The 20,774-nt window shown below is 47.2% G+C and overlaps 1 pseudogene; it reads right to left on the bottom strand.

Annotated features, from left to right (window-relative positions):
- Positions 1-5,807: 5,807 nt before the first annotated feature.
- Positions 5,808-19,664, bottom strand: LOC123067392 (rhamnogalacturonan I rhamnosyltransferase 1-like; annotated as a pseudogene).
- Positions 19,665-20,774: the final 1,110 nt, after the last annotated feature.

Below are 20,774 nucleotides of genomic sequence, written 5' to 3'. Positions count from 1 at the left end.
GGCATATAGCCTCCTTAGCAGCACCCGCTTGGTCCTCTGGGACATGGTGTGTGGCGAAAAGGGACGGCGGATTGGCAGCCGACGATGAAGGTCGAGCACTCGTCAGCGGCACAGCAAAGGACACAGAAGTCCGAGCAACATTGCCTCCCTCCTGAACCAGCGTCTCAGGTGCTGATACAACCTGAGCAGTCTTGCCAGCAAGCACCTTTTTGTTCCTCCTCTGCCTCAGTGGCTCCTCATCATCATCGTCAGGGAGATCAATGACATGAGGTGGGGCTACAAGAAAGATTCAAAGTTAAAAATGAAGATCCAATCGACCAAAAGCGAAACTGCAGAGATCATACCAAGGTTGGAGGTGGCAGCATCTTCCATTTCTTGATCTTCGTTCCTGGCTGAGGTCCTAGACGTAGCAGCACTGCAGATTTCAGAAATCAGTCGGTTAACCAACAAGTCGACCAAGAGATTATCCATGCCAAACAAGAAAACACAAGTTCTGCTATTACCCGGAAATAGTGGGAATCACCATCCTCATCTTCGGCAGGACCTTCATCGGCTTTGATGACGTCGCTCGGGGTTGCTTCGACGCTTTCTCAGTCGGCGCCGGAGAGGTCGTCCGAGGGCATTTCGTCGACTGCCCAACAGGCACAGTCGCTTTGCCATGCTCGACTGCGGGGTCATGGGCGAGCTTGGATCGCCTTTCAGTGCGGGGAGGGTCGACTTCCTCCTCCTCTTCCTCCTCCTCCTCTTCACTAGAGTCGTCATCTTCTTCATCCTCCTCACCATCAGATTTCCACTCCTCCTGACTTTCACCTCCGCTCCCCTCCTCCTCCTCGATCTGTTCTTGCGCCCCGTTGGGCATCGAGTACATCTCGGTAGTGACCTAGAAGACAACAAACAAGACAAAAGTCAGTCGACTGAATTCTAGCAAAACAGAATGAAGGAAGCAGGATCACAGTCGGAGATACAGAATTGGACCTTCTCTGGCTCGTATGATTGGTCGAGTGGAGGGATCCTCCTGGCTCCTCGGGGTTGTCCTTGTTCCCTGTGATGGCAATCATCCACCTATCCAGCGTGGCATCCTTTACCTCCTCTGGGTGGACCTGAGTGGTGTCTTTAGTGCCAGAATACATCCACATCGGATGGTCTCGATATTGAAGCGGTTGGATGCGTCGTCAAAGGAAAACCTCCAGAAGATCCATGCCAGTCACCCCGTCACGGATAAGCTAGACTACACGCTCGACCAGCACCTTAACCTGAGCCTTCTCCTCTGGGACCACCTTCAAAGAGGATGGCTTGCTCACTCGATCCATGGAAAAAGGAGGGAGTCCAGTCGACTGCCCTGGCGTCGGCTGGTCTTGGCAGTAGAACCAGGTCGACTGCCACCCTCGGACCGACTCGGGAAGGACCATGGCTGGAAAAGCACTTTTTCCCCTCATTTGAACCCCCAAGACCCCCACACATCTGAATCACTTGGGTTTTCTCGTCACTCGGATTGGCCTTTTTCACCGTCTGGGAGCGACAGGTGAAAATGTGTTTGAAAAGGCCCCAATGCGGCCGGCAACCCAAGAAATTCTCACACAAGGACATGAAAGCAGCGAGATACACGATGGAGTTGGGTGTGAAGTGGTGGAGTTGTGCCCCAAAGAAGTTCAGAAATCCCCGAAAGAAAGGGTGGGGCGGCAAAGAAAACCTGCGGTCAACGTGGGTGGCTAAGAGGACGCACTCACCCTCCTGAGGCTGTGGCTGCCACTCCTTCCCCGGGAGCCTCGTTGATCCATGAGGGATCAGTCCTTCATTGGCCAGGTCGTCAAGATCTTTCTAACGGATAGTCGAGCGGATCCAGTCGCCCTGGATCCAGCCCTGCGGCAGACCGGCCCGCGACGAGGATCCGCCCTGACTGGTCGCCCTTCCCTTCGCCTTCGCCGTCGCCTTCTTCGCCCGCTCCAAAGCCGCCGTCTTCTCCTTCACGATCGTCGCCGGTGAAGCATGCACGGAGCAGCAGTGCTGGGATGGTAGTGAATGCAGCAGATGAATCTGAGGAAGAGGGAGAGGAAAATGAGGGCGCACTATTCAAAAAACCCCGTCCGGCGCCTTATATGGGGTTGCTTCCGAGTGACTGACTGGTAGGCCTGGACGATCCTGTCAAATCCCGCAACAGTCGCGCGCGCGATACGTGGCGAAAAAGGTGGCGCGGATATCGAGGCGTTCCTGCCTTATCCCATCCGAGTACCGCGGCCTCCTCCGCCTCGCGCGCTTCCCGAAATTCAGATCCCGCTAAATCCGCGAACTACAGAGCAACTTGTTAAACTGGAGATTTCCTCCGATCTGTCGCTCGGAGATCTCCAAGTACAGAAAAGTCACTCGACGGATACAAAGAATGGATCAAGGCGACTGAAAAAGAAGTTGGTGCTGTCACCTAAGGCCATTGATCCAGAACAAGACATACTCATAGCACAAAAAATGGGTCGGAAGAGTTCTCAACTCCTTCCCCACTCAAACCTCGATCCATTCGGGGGCTAATGATGAAGCCATGTACCTAGGGTAGGGTCATGGACATGTCCAAGATACCCTCCCCAAGGACATCTCTAGAAGAAACTACCTTTCAGTCGACCTGGAAGGATTTCACTCGACGGACTCGAAGACACTCGACCATGAAGCCACTCACTCGACCACCAGGAGATCTAGAGTCACTCTGCACACAAACGGTCTGTCATTAAGTAGTCTTTATGGCCATCATAGCACTTTATATATGGCGTTACCAGTAACGCCAGATCTTAATAACCTTAAACCCTGCATAACTGAGGGCCGTAGGGGTCTGGCGGACTCTATATAAGCCACCCCCCTCCTCAGTGTAAAGGGTTCGACCCATGTAACTCATACGCACATAATCCAGTCGACCGCCTCCGGGCTCCGAGACGTAGGGCTGTTACTTCCTCCGAGAAGGGCCTGAACTCGTAAACATCTTGCGTATACAACTACTCCATAGCTAGGATCTTGCCTCTCCATTCCTACCCCCCTATTCTATTGTCAGACTTAGAACCACGACACCGCCGGCATCGGCGGCCGGCTCGCCGCGATCACCTGAGTCGTCGCGGTCGCCTCACGCGGTCACCTCCACTTTGTATTCAAACATATAAAACAGAAGTGCTAATTCACTGGATCATAACAGGCCTTCATTTATTTAGATGCAGACTATGCAGACTCACTTTTCTTTGGGGTGCATTATGTTACCATAAACATCTATGTTCAATTCACATGTCCTTTACTATTTTCACATAAGCATTATGTTCCTAAGTTACTCCCACTATGACCGGCATGAGTGAGATGCACCTCAACTGTCATGTACCTCACCTTCTTCATCTACAAGCAAATCTCACATGCTCCCCCTTTTCCCCTTCGTTCGATCCTTTCTCTATAGATTGCATCATTGCAAAGTGGTGTCAACGTCGCATCTCCCGCGTTCCTCCCCCGCGATGAAATAATTTTCCCAATAAATCTCTTATTCCTCCCGCCTCCCCTCGTCTCCTCCTCATGCAAACTCTGAAGTTCTTGAATTCCGGCCTGGTGATGGCGGTGACTTGCGACAGCGATGATGACATCGAGGCATAGTTTTCTCTCTGTAGTGAGCCCCTACTTGTCCGCTTTATTGTGCGCCCATGACACGATTGTCTAGGTCTAGGGTTCATGCAATAGGAGGAGGCCAGCCATGAGCAAGTTTTTCTAGCCTTCCACGTGTAAGGACAAGGTTTGCCGGCTGGAAGACATGTGCTTGAGGTAGATAGTCAGCTGGATCTTGATCCATGTTGTTCTTGAGTAAGCTAATAGTTGGTTTTGGTCTCTTTCTTCTTTTTCGGCAAAGTGTACCAGACCTTGTGTGTCCGTTCGATTTTGGTATGTCATCTTGTATATAGGTTGATTCCTTTTCTTTTTGTTACATGTACAACCAAAAATGGCACAGATACGTCCCAGACCCTGCGTGTCCGTTTCAAATACCATATTCGCTACGGAGACACTGGACCAATAATCATATATATATATATATATATATATATATATATATATATATATATATATATATATATATATATATATATATAAAGTCATTAGTGCTTCTGGTGGTATGTCGCATAAATTATCCCCAAAGTTGCAAAATATTACCCACGGGTGCCAGCTATAAGTGACAAAAATACATTTCACACATGAGAATCCCCGCCTAGGCCAGCCCATGGAGTAGGGACCTCATACACTGCGCTCTGCGCGCTGGGAGAAGACGCAGCGCGTCCGTTAGGGCCGGCCCATGTGTGAGCGGCCTATTTTAAATTTCTTTTTTATTTTTATTTCCAATTTTCATCCTTTTCTCCTTTAATAATTTGGTACCTCAAAAAAGTTTCAAAAATTAAAAAAAAAGAATTTTTAAATAAAATGTTCAATAAATCATAAAATGTTTGTGGATTCAAAAATGTTCGCAATTTTGAAAACAATTGTTTGGGAAATCAAATAATGTTCATGAATTTTTCTAAAAGTTCATATATTAAAAAGTGTTAATGAAATTGGAAAAATGTTCGTCAAAATGTTATCGGTGATGCAGCAAAATGTTGTCAAGGCCTTTGGAGATTATGATTTTTTTTCTCTTGTTGCAACGCGCGGGCCCTTTTGCTAGTCATATTTGATATGGAGACATGTGGACCAGTAATCCTAGACGCACGAACCTACTATTGGGCTTTTACGGATTTTCCTCTAACAATCCCCACCCCTACACCCCAAATTTCAGCCAGGGTGGGGGCCATCCTCCCTCCTTCTCCAATCCCAACCGCACACGTTTGTTAGCCCGTTAATCCCGTAATAGATCCCTTCGTGCATTGCTCCACGCATACCTAAGGCACCCGTTTCAAGCCACAGCCTGAAACGCCCCTGTGCGGTGCCAACTAGTCAGACGCCGATTTGTCCTTTTCTTTCCATATACATGTCTATACCCATTTGGCTAGCTTGTTTGATCCATGGTGTCATATATGTTAGGAAGCGAAACTTCTATTTTCGTTTAATGCCAAAGCAGAGCTCCTGCTGTTCACGTCAAAAATAATGTTAGGAAGCGAAGGGACCAAGACGTTGATCAACAGAGCATTGTGTTATAATACACGGATACAAACAAAATAAATAAATGTGATAGCAATATAGCATGTTTTCTCAGAATGTGAAATCTCAAAGTTTCAGCTTACATGAGAATGCTCCATATTTCAGAGATTTGAGTATTATTACACAATTTAAGTGAAGAATTCTAAAAGTTAACTAGCTCAACTATAAGTTTCTGGTCAAGTAGCACAGTCTTCTTGAACCCAAAGTATCTGTGGACATGGGAACAAATAAACAGTTGAAAGAAAATGGGACAAAAGTATTTCTGGAAACAGGAATGTGACATCTCAAAGTTTCATATTACAACAGAATACTCTGTATTTCAAAAATTTGAGTACTATCACACAGTTTAAGAATTCTAAAAGTTGGGATTTGAGAAAATCCTGCTACTCCTATAAAAATAGTTGAGACCATGCAGCATGGCATGGGCAGGTTAATGGGTGTTATTTTTCTTTCTCTCTCCCTTCCTTTCTATTTTGCAAGGAGGTAATAAATGTTTCTTAATACTTATTCCAAGGGACAAACTTCTATATCTAGTGAAAAGTATCATGATACAATTCAACATAACAAGGGGAATACTGGAACTTGGCAAAAGGTACCTACGACTACGATGGCCTTCAGCAACTTTTGCCATGTTACAACTTACAACCAGGAGCATTCTCAAATGTCTTAGTTCATCACTCTCCAAGGACAACATATAATCCAATGCTGCCATCTGGAAAACCCTTAGTCCCAAAGGCAGTAATGTCGCTTTTCTTACATGATCAACACCAATAACAGATACAACAACAACAACAACAAAGCCTTTAGTCCCAAGCAAGTTGGGGTAGGCTAGAGGTGAAACCCATAAGATCTCGCAACCAACTCATGGCTCTGGCACATGGATAGCAAGCTTCCACGCACCCCTGTCCATAGCTAGCTCTTTGTCGATACTCCAATCCTTCAGGTCTCTCTTAACGGACTCCTCCCATGCCAAAATCGGTCGACCCCGCCCTCTCTTGACATTCTCCGCATGCTTTAGCCGTCCGCTATGCACTGGAGCTTCTGGAGGCCTGCGCTGAATATGCCCAAACCATCTCAAACGATGTTGGACAAGCTTCTCCTCAATTGGTGCTACCCCAACTCTATCTCGTATATCATCATTCCGGACTCGATCCTTCCTCGTGTGGCCACACATCCATCTCAACATACGCATCTCCGCCACACCTAACTGTTGAACATGTCGCCTTTTAGTCGGCCAACACTCCGCGTCATACAACATTGCGGGTCGAACCGCCGTCCTGTAGAACTTGCCTTTTAGCTTTTGTGGCACTCTCTTGTCACAGAGAATGCCAGAAGCTTGGCGCCACTTCATCCATCCGGCTTTGATTCGATGGTTCACATCTTCATCAATACCCCCATCCTCCTGCAACATTGACCCCAAATACCGAAAGGTGTCCTTCCGAGGTACCACCTGGCCATCAAGGCTAACCTCCTCCTCCTCACAGCTAGTAGTACTGAAACCGCACATCATGTACTCGGTTTTAGTTCTACTAAGCCTAAACCCTTTCGATTCCAAGGTTTGTCTCCATAACTCTAACTTCCTATTTACCCCCGTCCGACTATCGTCAACTAGCACCACATCATCCGCAAAGAGCATACACCATGGGATATCTCCTTGTATACCCCTTGTGACCTCATCCATCACCAATGCAAAAAGATAAGGGCTCAAAGCTGACCCCTGATGCAGTCCTATCTTAATCGGGAAGTCATCGGTGTCGACATCACTTGTTCGAACACTTGTCACAACATTATTGTACATGTCCTTGATGAGGGTAATGTACTTTGCTGGGACTTTGTGTTTCTCCAAGGCCCACCACATGACATTCCGCGGTATCTTATCATAGGCCTTCTCCAAGTCAATGAACACCATATGCAAGTCCTTCTTATGCTCCCTATATCTCTCCATAAGTTGTCGTACCAAGAAAATGGCTTCCATGGTCGACCTCCCAGGCATGAAACCAAACTGATTTTTGGTCACGCTTGTCATTCTTCTTACGGTGCTCAATGACTCTCTCCCATAGCTTCATTGTATGGCTCATCAGCTTAATTCCATGGTAATTAGTACAACTCTGAACATCTCCCTTGTTCTTGAAGATTGGTACTATATACTCCGTCTCCATTCTTCTGGCATCTTGTTTGCCCGAAAAATGAGGTTGAAAAGCTTGGTTAGCCATACCATCGCTATGTCCCCGAGACCTTTCCACACCTCAATGGGGATACAATCAGGGCCCATCGCCTTGCCTCCTTTAATCCTTTTTAAAGCCTCCTTCACCTCAGACTCCTGGATGCGCCGCACAAAACGCATGCTGGTCTCATCAAAGGAGTCATTCAGTTCAATGGTAGAACTCTCATTCTCCCCATTGAACAGCTTGTCGAAGTACTCCCGCCATCTATGCTTAATCTCTTCGTCCTTCACCAAGAGTTGGCCTGCTCCGTCCTTGATGCATTTGACTTGGCCAATATTGTTGGGGAACATTGCAGAAAATTAAAATTTTCCTACGGTTTCACCAAGATCCATCTATGAGTTCATCTAAGCAACGAGTCAAGGGAGTGAGTTTGCATCTACATACCACTTGTAGATCGCGTGCGGAAGCGTTCAAGGGGATGGTGATGATGGAGTCGTACTCGACGTGATTCGGATCACCGATGACCAAGTGCTGAACGGACAGCACACCTCCGCGTTCAACACACGTACGGGACGGGAGACGTCTCCTCCGTCTTGATCCAGCAAGGAGGAAGGAGAGGTTGAGGAAGATGCTCCAATGGCAGCACGACGGCGTGGTGTAGTTGGTGCAGCAGTACTCCGACAGGGCTTCGCCAAGCACGTACGGAGGAGGAGAGGTGTTGGGGAGGGGAGGGGCTGCGCCTTGAGTTGTGTGTACAGCAGCCCTCCCCTCACCCCTCTATATATAGGAGGAGAGGGACAAGGGGGCCGGCCCTCTAGGGGAAACCCTAGAGGGGGGCGGCGGCCAAAGGGAGAGGGAAAAGGGTGGCTTGCCCCCCAAGCTAGGGGGGCGCCCCCTTTAGGGTTTCCCCTCCCCTTGCCCTAGCCGCATGGGCCTAGGTGGGGAGGCGCGCCCAGCCCACTAGGGGCTGGCTCCCTCTCCCACACAGCCCATGTGGCCCCCCGGGAGGGGTGGCCCCACCCGGTGGACCCCCGGAACCCTTCCGGTGGCCCCGGTACAATACCGGTATGCCACCGAAACTTTCCGGTGTCCGTTTAACCACTTTCCTTATATAAATCTTTACCTCCGGACCATTCCGGAACTCCTCGTGACGTCCGGGATCTCATCCGGGACTCCGAACAACATTCGGTAATCACATACTTGTCTTCCTGATAACCCTAGCGTCACCGAACCTTAAGTGTGTAGACCCTACGGGTTCGGGAGACATGCAGACATGACCGAGACGACCTCAGGTCAATAACCAACAGCGGGATCTGGATACCCATGTTGGCTCCCACATGCTCCTCGATGTTGTCATCGGATGAACCACGATGTCGAGGATTCGATCAAACCCCGTATGCAATTCCCTTTGTCAATCGGTACGTTACATGCCCGAGACTCGATCGTCGGTATCCCAATACCTCGTTCAGTCTCGTTACCGGCAAGTCACTTTACTCGTACCGTAATGCATGATCCCGTGACCAAACACTTGGTCACCTTGAGCTCATTATGATGATGCATTACCGAGTGGGCCCAGAGATACCTCTCCGTCATACGGAGTGACAAATCCCAGTCTCGATCCGTGTCAACCCAACAGACACTTTCGGAGATACCTGTAATGCACCTTTATAGTCACCCAGTTACGTTGTGACGTTTGGTACACCCAAAGCACTCTTACGGTATCCGGGAGTTACACGATCTCATGGTCTAAGGAAGAGATACTTGACATTGGAAAAGCTCTAGCAAACGAACTAACCGACCTTTGTGCTATGCTTAGGATTGGGTCTTGTCCATCACATCATTCTCCTAATGATGTGATCCCGTTATCAACGACATCCAATGTCCATAGCCAGGAAACCATGACTATCTGTTGATCACAACGAGCTAGTCAACTAGAGGCTCACTAGGGACATATTGTGGTCTATGTATTCACACGTGTATTACGATTTCCGGATAATACAGTTATAGCATGAATAAAAGACAATTATCATGAACAAAGAAATATAATAATAATCCTTTTATTATTGCCTCTAGGGCATATTTCCAACAGTCTCCCACTTGCACTAGAGTCAATAATCTAGTTACATTGTGATGAATCGAACACCCATAGAGTTCTGGTGCTGATCATGTTTTGCTCGCGAGAGAGGTTTAGTCAACGGATCTGCGACATTCAGATCCGTATGTACTTTGCAAATTTCTATGTCTCCATCTTGAACATTTTCACGGATGGAGTTGAAACGACGCTTGATGTGCCTGGTCTTCTTGTGAAACCTGGGCTCCTTGGCAAGGGCAATAGCTCCAGTGTTGTCACAGAAGAGTTTGATCGGCCCCGACGCATTGGGTATGACTCCTAGGTCGGTGATGAACTCCTTCACCCAAATAGCTTCATGCGCTGCCTCCGAGGCTGCCATGTACTCCGCTTCACATGTAGATCCCGCCACCACGCTCTGCTTGCAGCTGCACCAGCTTACTGCTCCACCATTCAACATATACACGTATCCGGTTTGTGACTTAGAGTCATCCAGATCTGTGTCGAAGCTAGCGTCGACGTAACCCTTTACGACGAGCTCTTCGTCACCTCCATAAACGAGAAACATGTCCTTTGTCCTTTTCAGGTACTTCAGGATATTCTTGACCGCTGTCCAGTGTTCCTTGCCGGGATTACTTTGGTACCTTCCTACCAAACTTACGGCAAGGTTTACATCAGGTCTGGTACACAGCATGGCATACATAATAGATCCTATGGCTGAAGCATAGGGGATGACACTCATCTCTTCTATATCTTTTGCCGTGGTCGGGCATTGAGCCGAGCTCAATCTCACACCTTGCAATACAGGCAAGAACCCTTTCTTGGACTGATCCATTTTGAACTTCTTCAAAATCTTATCAAGGTATGTGCTTTGTGAAAGACCTATGAGGCGTCTCGATCTATTTCTATAGATCTTGATGCCTAATATATAAGCAGCTTCTCCAAGGTCCTTCATTGAAAAACACTTATTCAAGTAGGCCTTAATGCTGTCCAAGAATTCTATATCATTTCCCATCAAAAGTATGTCATCTACATATAATATGAGAAATGCTACAGAGCTCCCACTCACTTTCTTGTAAACGCAGGCTTCTCCATAAGTCTGCATAAACCCAAACGCTTTGATCATCTCATCAAAGCGAATGTTCCAACTCCGAGATGCTTGCACCAGCCCATAAATGGATCGCTGGAGCATGCATACTTTGTTAGCGTTCTTAGGATCGACAAAACCTTCCGGCTGCATCATATACAGTTCTTCCTTAAGATACCGTTAAGGAATGCCGTTTTGACGTCCATCTGCCATATCTCATAATCATAGTATGCGGCAATTGCTAACATGATTCGGACGGACTTAAGCTTCGCTACGGGAGAGAAAGTCTCATCGTAGTCAATCCCTTGAACTTGCCGATAACCCTTAGCGACAAGTCGAGCTTTATAGATGGTGACATTACCATCCGCGTCCGTCTTCTTCTTAAAGATCCATTTGTTTTCTATCGCTCGCCGATCATCGGGCAAGTCAGTCAAAGTCCATACTTTGTTTTCATACATGGATTCTATCTCGGATTTCATGGCTTCTAGCCATTTGTTGGAATCTGGACCCGCCATAGCTTCTTCATAGTTCGAAGGTTCACCGTTGTCTAACAACATGATTTCCAGGACAGGGTTGCCGTACCACTCTGGTGCGGAACGTGTCCTTGTGGACCTACGAAGTTCAGTAGCAACTTGATCCGAAGTACCTTGATCATCATTATTTTCCTCTTCAGTTGGTGTAGGCATCACAGGAACATTTTCCTGGGCTGCACTACTTTCCGGTTCAAGAGGTAGTACTTCATCGAGTTCTACTTTCCTCCCACTTACTTCTTTCGAGAGAAACTCTTTTTCCAGAAAGGATCCGTTCTTGGCAACAAAGATCTTGCCCTCGGATCTTAAGTAGAAGGTATACCCAATGGTTTCCTTAGGGTATCCTATGAAGACGCATTTTTCCGACTTGGGTTCGAGCTTTTCAGGTTGAAGTTTCTTGACATAAGCATCGCATCCCCAAACTTTTAGAAACGACAGCTTAGGTTTCTTCCCAAACCATAATTCATACGGTGTCGTCTCAACGGATTTAGACGGTGCCCTATTTAAAGTGAATGTAGCTGTCTCTAGAGCGTATCCCCAAAATGATAGTGGTAAATCGGTAAGAGACATCATAGACCGCACCATATCTAATAGAGTGCGATTACGACGTTCGGACACACCGTTACGCTGAGGTGTTCCAGGCGGCGTGAGTTGTGAAACGATTCCACATTTCCTTAAGTGTGTACCAAATTCGTGACTTAAGTATTCTCCTCCACGATCTGATCGTAGGAATTTTATCTTTCGGTCACGTTGATTCTCTACCTCATTCTGAAATTCCTTGAACTTTTCAAAGGTCTCAGACTTGTGTTTCATTAAGTAGACATACCCATATCTACTCAAGTCATCAGTGAGAGTGAGAACATAACGATATCCTCCGCGAGCCTCAACACTCATTGGACCGCACACATCGGTATGTATGATTTCCAACAAGTTGGTTGCTCGCTCCATTGTTCCGGAGAACGGAGTCTTGGTCATCTTGCCCATGAGGCATGGTTCGCATGTGTCAAATGATTCATAATCGAGAGACTCTAAAAGTCCATCAGCATGGAGCTTCTTCATGCGCTTGACACCAATGTGACCAAGGCGGCAGTGCCACAAGTATGTGGGACTATCGTTATCAACTTTACATCTTTTGGTATTCACGCTATGAATATGTGTAGTATTACGCTCGAGATTCATTAAGAATAAACCATTGACCATCGGAGCATGACCATAAAACATATCTCTCATATAAATCGAACAACCATTATTCTCAGACTTAAATGAGTAGCCATCTCGTATTAAACGAGATCCAGATACAATGTTCATGCTCAAACTTGGCACTAAATAACAATTATTAAGGTTCAAAACTAATCCCGTGGGTAAATGTAGAGGTAGCGTGCCGACGGCGATCACATCGACTCTGGAACCATTCCCGACGCGCATCGTCACCTCGTCCTTCGCCAGTCTCCGCTTATTCCGCAGCCCCTGCTGTGAGTTACAAATATGAGCAACGGCACCGGTATCAAATACCCAGGAGTTACTACGAGTACTGGTAAGGTACACATCAATTACATGTATATCAAATATACCTTTAGTGTTGCCGGCCTTCTTATCCGCTAAGTATTTGGGGCAGTTCCGCTTCCAGTGACCCTTCCCCTTGCAATAAAAGCACTCAGTCTCAGGCTTGGGTCCATTCTTTGACTTCTTCCCGGCAACTGGCTTACCGGGCGCGGCAACCTCCTTGCCGTCCTTCTTGAAGTTCTTCTTACCCTTGCCCTTCTTGAACTTAGTGGTCTTATTGACCATCAACACTTGATGTTCTTTCTTGATTTCAACCTCTGCTGACTTCAGCATAGAAAATACTTCAGGAATGGTCTTTACCATCCCCTGCATATTGTAGTTCATCACAAAGCTCTTGTAGCTTGGTGGGAGCGACTGAAGGATTCTGTCAATGACTGCCTCATCAGGGAGGTTAATATTCAGCTGGGTCATACGGTTGTGCAACCCAGACATCTTGAGTATGTGCTCACTGACAGAACTATTTTCCTCCATCTTACAACTATAGAACTTGTCGGAGATGTCATATCTCTCGACCCGGGCGTGAGCTTGGAAAACTAGTTTCAGCTCCTCGAACATCTCATATGCTCCGTGATGCTCAAAACGCTTTTGGAGCCCCGGTTCTAAGCTGTAAAGCATGCCGCACTGAACGAGGGAGTAATCATCAGCACGAGACTGCCAAGCATTCATAATGTCTTGGTTCTCTGGGACGGGAGCGTCACCTAGCGGTCCTTCTAGGACATATTGTTTCCTGGCAGCTATGAGGATGATCCTCAGGTTCCGGACCCAGTCCGTATAGTTGCTGCCATCATCTTTCAGCTTGGTTTTCTCTAGGAACGCGTTGAAGTTCAAGTTGACATGAGCGTTGGCCATTTGATCTACAAGACATATTTGCAAAAGGTTTTAGACTAAGTTCATGATAATTAAGTTCATCTAATCAAATTATTGAATGAACTCCCACTCAGATTAGACATCCCTCTAGTCATCTAAGTGTTACACGATCCGAGTCGACTAGGCCGTGTCCGATCATCACGTGAGACGGACTAGTCATCGTCGGTGAACATTCTCATGTTGATCGTATCTTCCATACGACTCGTGTTCGACCTTTCGGTCTCCGTGTTCCGAGGCCATGTCTGTACATGCTAGGCTCGTCAAGTTAACCCTAAGTGTTTTTGCATGTGTAAAACTGTCTTACACCCGTTGTATGTGAACGTAAGGATCTATCACACCCGATCATCACGTGGTGCTTCGAAACGACGAACTTTAGCAACGGTGCACAGTTAGGGGGAACACTTTCTTGAAATTGTTATAAGGGATCATCTTATTTACTACCGTCGATCTAAGTAAACAAGATGCATAAACATAATAAACATCACATGCAATTATATAAAGTAGTGACATGATATGGCCAATATCATATAGCTCCTTTGATCTTCATCTTCGGGGCTCCATGATCATCTTGTCACCGGCATGACACCATGATCTCCATCATCGTGTCTTCATGAAGTTGTCACGCCAACGACTACTTCTACTTCTATGACTAACGCGTTTAGCAATAAAGTAAAGTAGTTTACATGGCGTTCTTCAATGACACGCAGGTCATACAAAATAAAGACAACTCCTATGGCTCCTGCCGGTTGTCATACTCATCGACATGCAAGTCGTGATTCCTATTACAAGAACATGATCTCATACATCACAATATATCATTCATCATTCATCACAACTTCTGGCCATATCACATCACATGACAATTGCTGCAAAAACAAGTTAGACGTCCTCTAATTGTTGTTGCATCTTTTACGTGGCTGCAATTGGGTTCTAGCAAGAACGTTTTCTTACCTACGAATAACCACAACGTGATCTTGTCAACTTCTATTTACCCTTCATAAGGACCCTTTTCATCGAATCCGCTCCAACTAAAGTGGGAGAGACAGACACCCGCCAGCCACCTTATGCAACTAGTGCATGTCAGTCGGTGGAACCGGTCTCACGTAAGCGTACGTGTAAGGTTGGTCCGGGCCGCTTCATCCCACAATACCGCTGAAGCAAGATAAGACTAGTAGCGGCAAGCAAGTTGAAAAGATCCACGCCCACAACAAAATTGTGTTCTACTCGTGCAATAGAGAACTACGCATAGACCTAGCTCATGATGCCACTGTTGGGGAACGTTGCAGAAAATTAAAATTTTCCTACGGTTTCACCAAGATCCATCTATGAGTTCATCTAAGCAACGAGTCAAGGGAGTGAGTTTGCATCTACATACCACTTGTAGATCGCGTGCGGAAGCGTTCAAGGGGATGGTGATGATGGAGTCGTACTCGTCGTGATTCGGATCACCGATGACCAAGTGCTGAACGGACAGCACCTCCGCGTTCAACACACGTACGGGACGGGACGACGTCTCCTCCGTCTTGATCCAGCAAGGAGGAAGGAGAGGTTGAGGAAGACAGCTCCAACGGCAGCACGACGGCGTGGTGTAGTTGGTGCAGCAGTACTCCGACAGGGCTTCGCCAAGCACGTACGGAGGAGGAGAGGTGTTGGGGAGGGGAGGGGCTGCGCCTTGAGTTGTGTGTCAGCAGCCCTCCCCTCACCCCTCTATATATAGGAGGAGAGGGGCAAGGGGGCCGGCCCTCTAGGGGAAACCCTAGAGGGGGGCGGCGGCCAAAGGGAGAGGGAAAAGGGGTGGCTTGCCCCCCAAGCTAGGGGGCGCCCCCTTTAGGGTTTCCCCTCCCCTTGCCCTAGCCGCATGGGCCTAGGTGGGGAGGCGCGCCCAGCCCACTAGGGGCTGGCTCCCTCTCCCACACAGCCCATGTGGCCCCCCGGGAGGGGTGGCCCCACCCGGTGGACCCCCGGAACCCTTCCGGTGGCCCCGGTACAATACCGGTATGCCACCGAAACTTTCCGGTGTCCGTTTAACCACTTTCCTTATATAAATCTTTACCTCCGGACCATTCCGGAACTCCTCGTGACGTCCGGGATCTCATCCGGGACTCCGAACAACATTCGGTAATCACATACTTGTCTTCCTGATAACCCTAGCGTCACCGAACCTTAAGTGTGTAGACCCTACGGGTTCGGGAGACATGCAGACATGACCGAGACGACCTCAGGTCAATAACCAACAGCGGGATCTGGATACCCATGTTGGCTCCCACATGCTCCTCGATGTTGTCATCGGATGAACCACGATGTCGAGGATTCAATCAACCCCGTATGCAATTCCCTTTGTCAATCGGTATGTTACATGCCCGAGACTCGATCGTCGGTATCCCAATACCTCGTTCAGTCTCGTTACCGGCAAGTCACTTTACTCGTACCGTAATGCATGATCCCGTGACCAAACACTTGGTCACCTTGAGCTCATTATGATGATGCATTACCGAGTGGGCCCAGAGATACCTCTCCGTCATACGGAGTGACAAATCCCAGTCTCGATCCGTGTCAACCCAACAGACACTTTCGGAGATACCTGTAATGCACCTTTATAGTCACCCAGTTACGTTGTGACGTTTGGTACACCCAAAGCACTCCTACGGTATCCGGGAGTTACACGATCTCATGGTCTAAGGAAGAGATACTTGACATTGGAAAAGCTCTAGCAAACGAACTAACCGACCTTTGTGCTATGCTTAGGATTGGGTCTTGTCCATCACATCATTCTCCTAATGATGTGATCCCGTTATCAATGACATCCAATGTCCATAGCCAGGAAACCATGACTATCTGTTGATCACAACGAGCTAGTCAACTAGAGGCTCACTAGGGACATATTGTGGTCTATGTATTCACACATGTATTACGATTTCCGGATAATACAGTTATAGCATGAATAAAAGACAACTATCATGAACAAAGAAATATAATAATAATCCTTTTATTATTGCCTCTAGGGCATATTTCCAACAAATATCCCTCGTCTTCCTCTCCCGGATCTTAGCCATCTTATAGATGTCCCTTTCACCTTCCTTCGTGCCTAACCGTTGGTAGAGGTACTCATATGCCCGACCCCTTGCTTCACCAACAGCTCGCTTTGCGGCCTTCTTCGCCATCTTGTACTTCTGTATGTTGTCTGCACTCCTATCCAGGTATAGGCGTCTGAAGCAATCTTTCTTCTCTTTAAGCGCCTTCTGGACATCATCATTCCACCACCAGGTATCCTTATCTTCGCTTCTCCTTCCCCTGGACACTCCAAACTCCTCCGAGGCCACCTTACGAATGCAAGTCGCCATCTTCATCCACACATTGTCCGCATCCCCTCCTTCCTCCCAAGGGCCCTCCTTAAATACCCTCTCCTTGAACACCTGAGCTACCTCCCCCTTGAGCTTCCACCACTTCGTTCTAGCGACCTTGGCACGCTTATCCCGCTGGACACGAATCCAAAAGCGGAAGTCAGCAACCACCAGCTTATGCTGGGGTACAACACTCTCCCCAGGTATCACCTTACAGTCTAGGCACGCACGCCTATCTTCTCTTCTCGAGAGGATGAAATCAATCTGGCTAGTGTGTTGGCCACTACTAAAAGTCACCAGATGTGATTCTCTCTTTCTAAAGAGGGTGTTAGCTACAATCATGTTGTAGGCTAGAGCAAAGCTTAAGACATCTTCTCCTTCTTGATTCCTGATGCCATAGCCAAAGCCCCCATGCGCCCCTTCAAAACCTGTGTTAGATGTACCCACGTGGCCATTGAGGTCTCCTCCTATGAAGAGCTTCTCAGCAATCGGTACACTCCTAACCATGTCTTTCAAGCCTTCCCAGAACTCCCTCTTGGTGTTCTCATTGTGGCCTACTTGCGGGGCATATGCGCTGATAACATTGAGAACCAAGTCCTCAGCTACCAGCTTGACCAGGATAATTCGGTCCCCACGTCTCCTGACGTCTACCACTCCATACTTGAGGCTCTTGTTGATCAAGATGCCTACGCCATTTCTGTTTGCAGCCGTCCCCGTGTACCACAGCTTGAAGCCGGTATCCTCCACCTCCTTCGCCTTCTGTCCTCTCCATTTGGTTTCTTGGACGCAAAGGATATCAACACCTCTCCTCACTGCTGCATCAACTAGCTCCCGAAGCTTCCCTGTCAGAGACCCTACGTTCCAGCTACCTAAGCGAATCCTCCTAGGCTCGGCTAGCTTCCTTACCCTTCGCACTCGTCGAGTCAAATGCGAAGACCCTTGCTCATTTTCCACTACATCCGGGCGCCGATGTAGCGCGCCACTAAGGATGCGACGACCCGATCCTCGCTCACTTGCCACCGTATCCGGATCAAGATACGGCGCGCCACTTGGGGGGTGACGGCCCGGCCCTTGCCCATTTTCCACCACACCCGGGTTCCGATGTGGCGCGTCGCTGAGAGGGTTACGCCCCAACGAAAATCTTTTGGGTTTTATCTCCATAAGAGTGGCTGAGTTTTTACGTTGGCTCGCCAAGCCTATCACAACCCTCCTCCTTTACCCGGGCTTGGGACCGGCTATGTTGAGACAACATAGGCGGAGTTATCAACACCAATAACAGATAATATAAATAAAAGACCTGACAATCATACAGTACTGTGTTGAAGATGCTGAACTAACGACCTTGGGATAAGCTGAGATCAGTGCAACCATTCTTCTTTGTCCACCATATATTTCACCATCAATGTCGAGTGCCTTCAATACCAATGCAATCTCCTCCGGTGTTAATGGACAGAGCCCGCCATTCATCTTCACAATGGAGTCGATCACTTTCTCTTTCCACCATGGCTAAGCGTATCTTCCAAGTTCAAGGCACAATTCATCTGTTAACTGAAGGTCTGAAACATCTTGAGAAAATTTGGATGCGATGCCATACCTCATCCTTGTGAACTCCTCAGCCTCCTCGTTGTTGCAAGCCTGCAACCATGCATAAACACAGAGAAGGCAAGCATGTCCATCTCATACCCCAGAAGGAGACCACAAAGGGTCCATTCTAACGAAGAATTTGAACCACACACCTTCCCAGCTCTTCTAAGTCAGGGCTAAATCTCAATGTATCAAAATTGACACGGCAACTCAGTTTCTGAATCTACATGGGTAGGCCATTATTTGCACGCCCGGCATCTGTTTCATTCAGATGAAGGACCTTGTACTTCTTCATGTGGTTTTCGCAGAACTTACTACTTACAATCTTTATCTGGGTATGCATATGATCTAGATACATCACGAGAAATGGAGAGGTGCAAAGAAACATGATTATGGTAATAGGATATATCAGAGCAACTGACGGGCGGCATGGAGCGAAGATATCCCCATTCAACTCTCCTTAATTTTCAGCCTTGGAGGCAGCTCTTTCAGCATCAGGACCTCATCTCCCAATGATGCTATGAAGTAGTCCACATCAAATATATCTCGGAACTCACTGTAGGCAGAGCAACAGAAAAGGATAAGACAGAGGCTATCCTTAACTGAATTGTTAAGAATTGCAGTGACTACAGAAAGAAATGCTGACCTAGAATCAGCCCAAAATAAAGTTTTGTCCAACTTCGGCATGATGAGTGTGACATTCAAGTATCTCGCAGCCGTCGCCATATCACAGATCAGATTTAACAGTGGAACATTGATGGTTCAGCATTAGTATTTGAACAGCAGCGATGGCTCAGAAATATAGACAGCGCAGTAGATGCATTGTTTTCGTCACAAGCTGTACTAACACAGCAGCGGCGCGCATCTGGTTGAGACCGCCATTGTATTGCAGGACACCAACAGATAGCCATTGTTCTTGTAGATTCCTGAAAATAAACCGATAAGAAAGATCAAATGGCTCTAGAGACAGCAACAGGTTAATACGGATCCTTGGACCAAATCGACCCGACATGAACTGATCGATCCAAAAAATAGGTGCTAAACCAACCAAAAGCTCGCAGGGAAGGCGGCGAATGGAAAGGGGGGAAGCATTAATGGAAGCCCAAATATTCCTGAGCAAAGAAGGAAGGGAAGCCGCCTGATTCGCAGGTATTCCTAACCAAAGGAAGGAAAGAAGAGGGGATCAAAAGAAGCAGGAATTGACCGTCTATTCCCTCAAGTGAGCCTCCTCCCTCCCGAGCGAACGGCCAGAGTCCTTCCCGAGCGCGACAGGTAGGGTTCCTAGCCGCCGCCGTCGGTACTTTCTTCTCTAGCAGTGTGGCTCATTGCCTGGTAGATTAATGAACTGTAGTGCTGGTGTGGCGCTGGTTTCGGCCGGTCACCTCGCCAACCGTCTGATCGGACACGGTGACAGAGCAGCCGTTCGATCGAACCCCATCGTCGTCCTCCTTTGTCAATCTCTCCTCGAAAAAAGCTGCTTCCACTCGGCCGTTCCTCGCGGCAGCACGCGGCGACGAAGGAAGAGACGGGCGCTCGGCGAACTCCGGTGAGAGACCTCGCCGGCGAGAACCAGCAGCCGCCCTCGATGCAGCCCTCGCGTCCTGATCTTTTAGTTCTTCAGAGTATGCTAGGGTCTTTGTTCTTTGAAAAAATATGGAAGTATACTAGTAGTATATATTTTTTATTTGTAGATGATGGAAATATTAAGGTTGATTAGGAACTTGCTTTGCAAGACCATATGCTAGTGTTTTCCTAGTATCCATGTCTTTAATTAAATGATGTTTATTTTTAAAATTTATTCTGAACTTGGACCCGTGTATCAGGCACTTGTTCTATGTAAAATATTTTTAAATATTTTCTTGTTTGAGGTTTCGAAGTTATGTTGATGCAGTGTATTGTTTGTGAACGAAACGTCAAGCATCTAAATTTGTTGTTTGTTTCTTTTCCTTTTATAGCTATACTAATTTTTATGTAAAAATTGTTCTGTTGAACTTTGGATGTCAACTTCACATATGCTATTATTATTTTTCCAAAAAAAATTGATGATTTATGCTTTATACAGGAACCACTTCAATCTACTATCAAGGATAGGCATATCAAGCAGCTTTGGACTAGCTGGTTCTCCAATTCACTCGGACACAATATTTCACTAGGCATGTTGGTTTTCATTCAGCATCACTTACTTTGAAGCAATCAATTGAGAGCTGGTATATTGAAGCTTGGACTCCTATTAAACAGGAGCCATTTTCGATCTACTATCAAGGATAGACATCTCGCTTACAAAATCTGAGCTGAGAGTATATAATACCTTGGTTTGGTAATATTTGATTTCAAGATCTTATTAATACTTATCCATTCTATAAATACTTCTATATATCTTTCTGCTTGTGTGTCATGTCCTACTAGCATCGACGTTCAAATTTCCGAACATTGGAT

Source organism: Triticum aestivum, chromosome 3B (assembly GCF_018294505.1).
Source record: "Triticum aestivum cultivar Chinese Spring chromosome 3B, IWGSC CS RefSeq v2.1, whole genome shotgun sequence".
Taxonomy (NCBI): Eukaryota; Viridiplantae; Streptophyta; class Magnoliopsida; order Poales; family Poaceae; genus Triticum; species Triticum aestivum.
The sequence above is the reverse complement of the archived record's forward strand: the minus strand, read 5'-3'. Positions and strand labels throughout refer to the sequence as shown.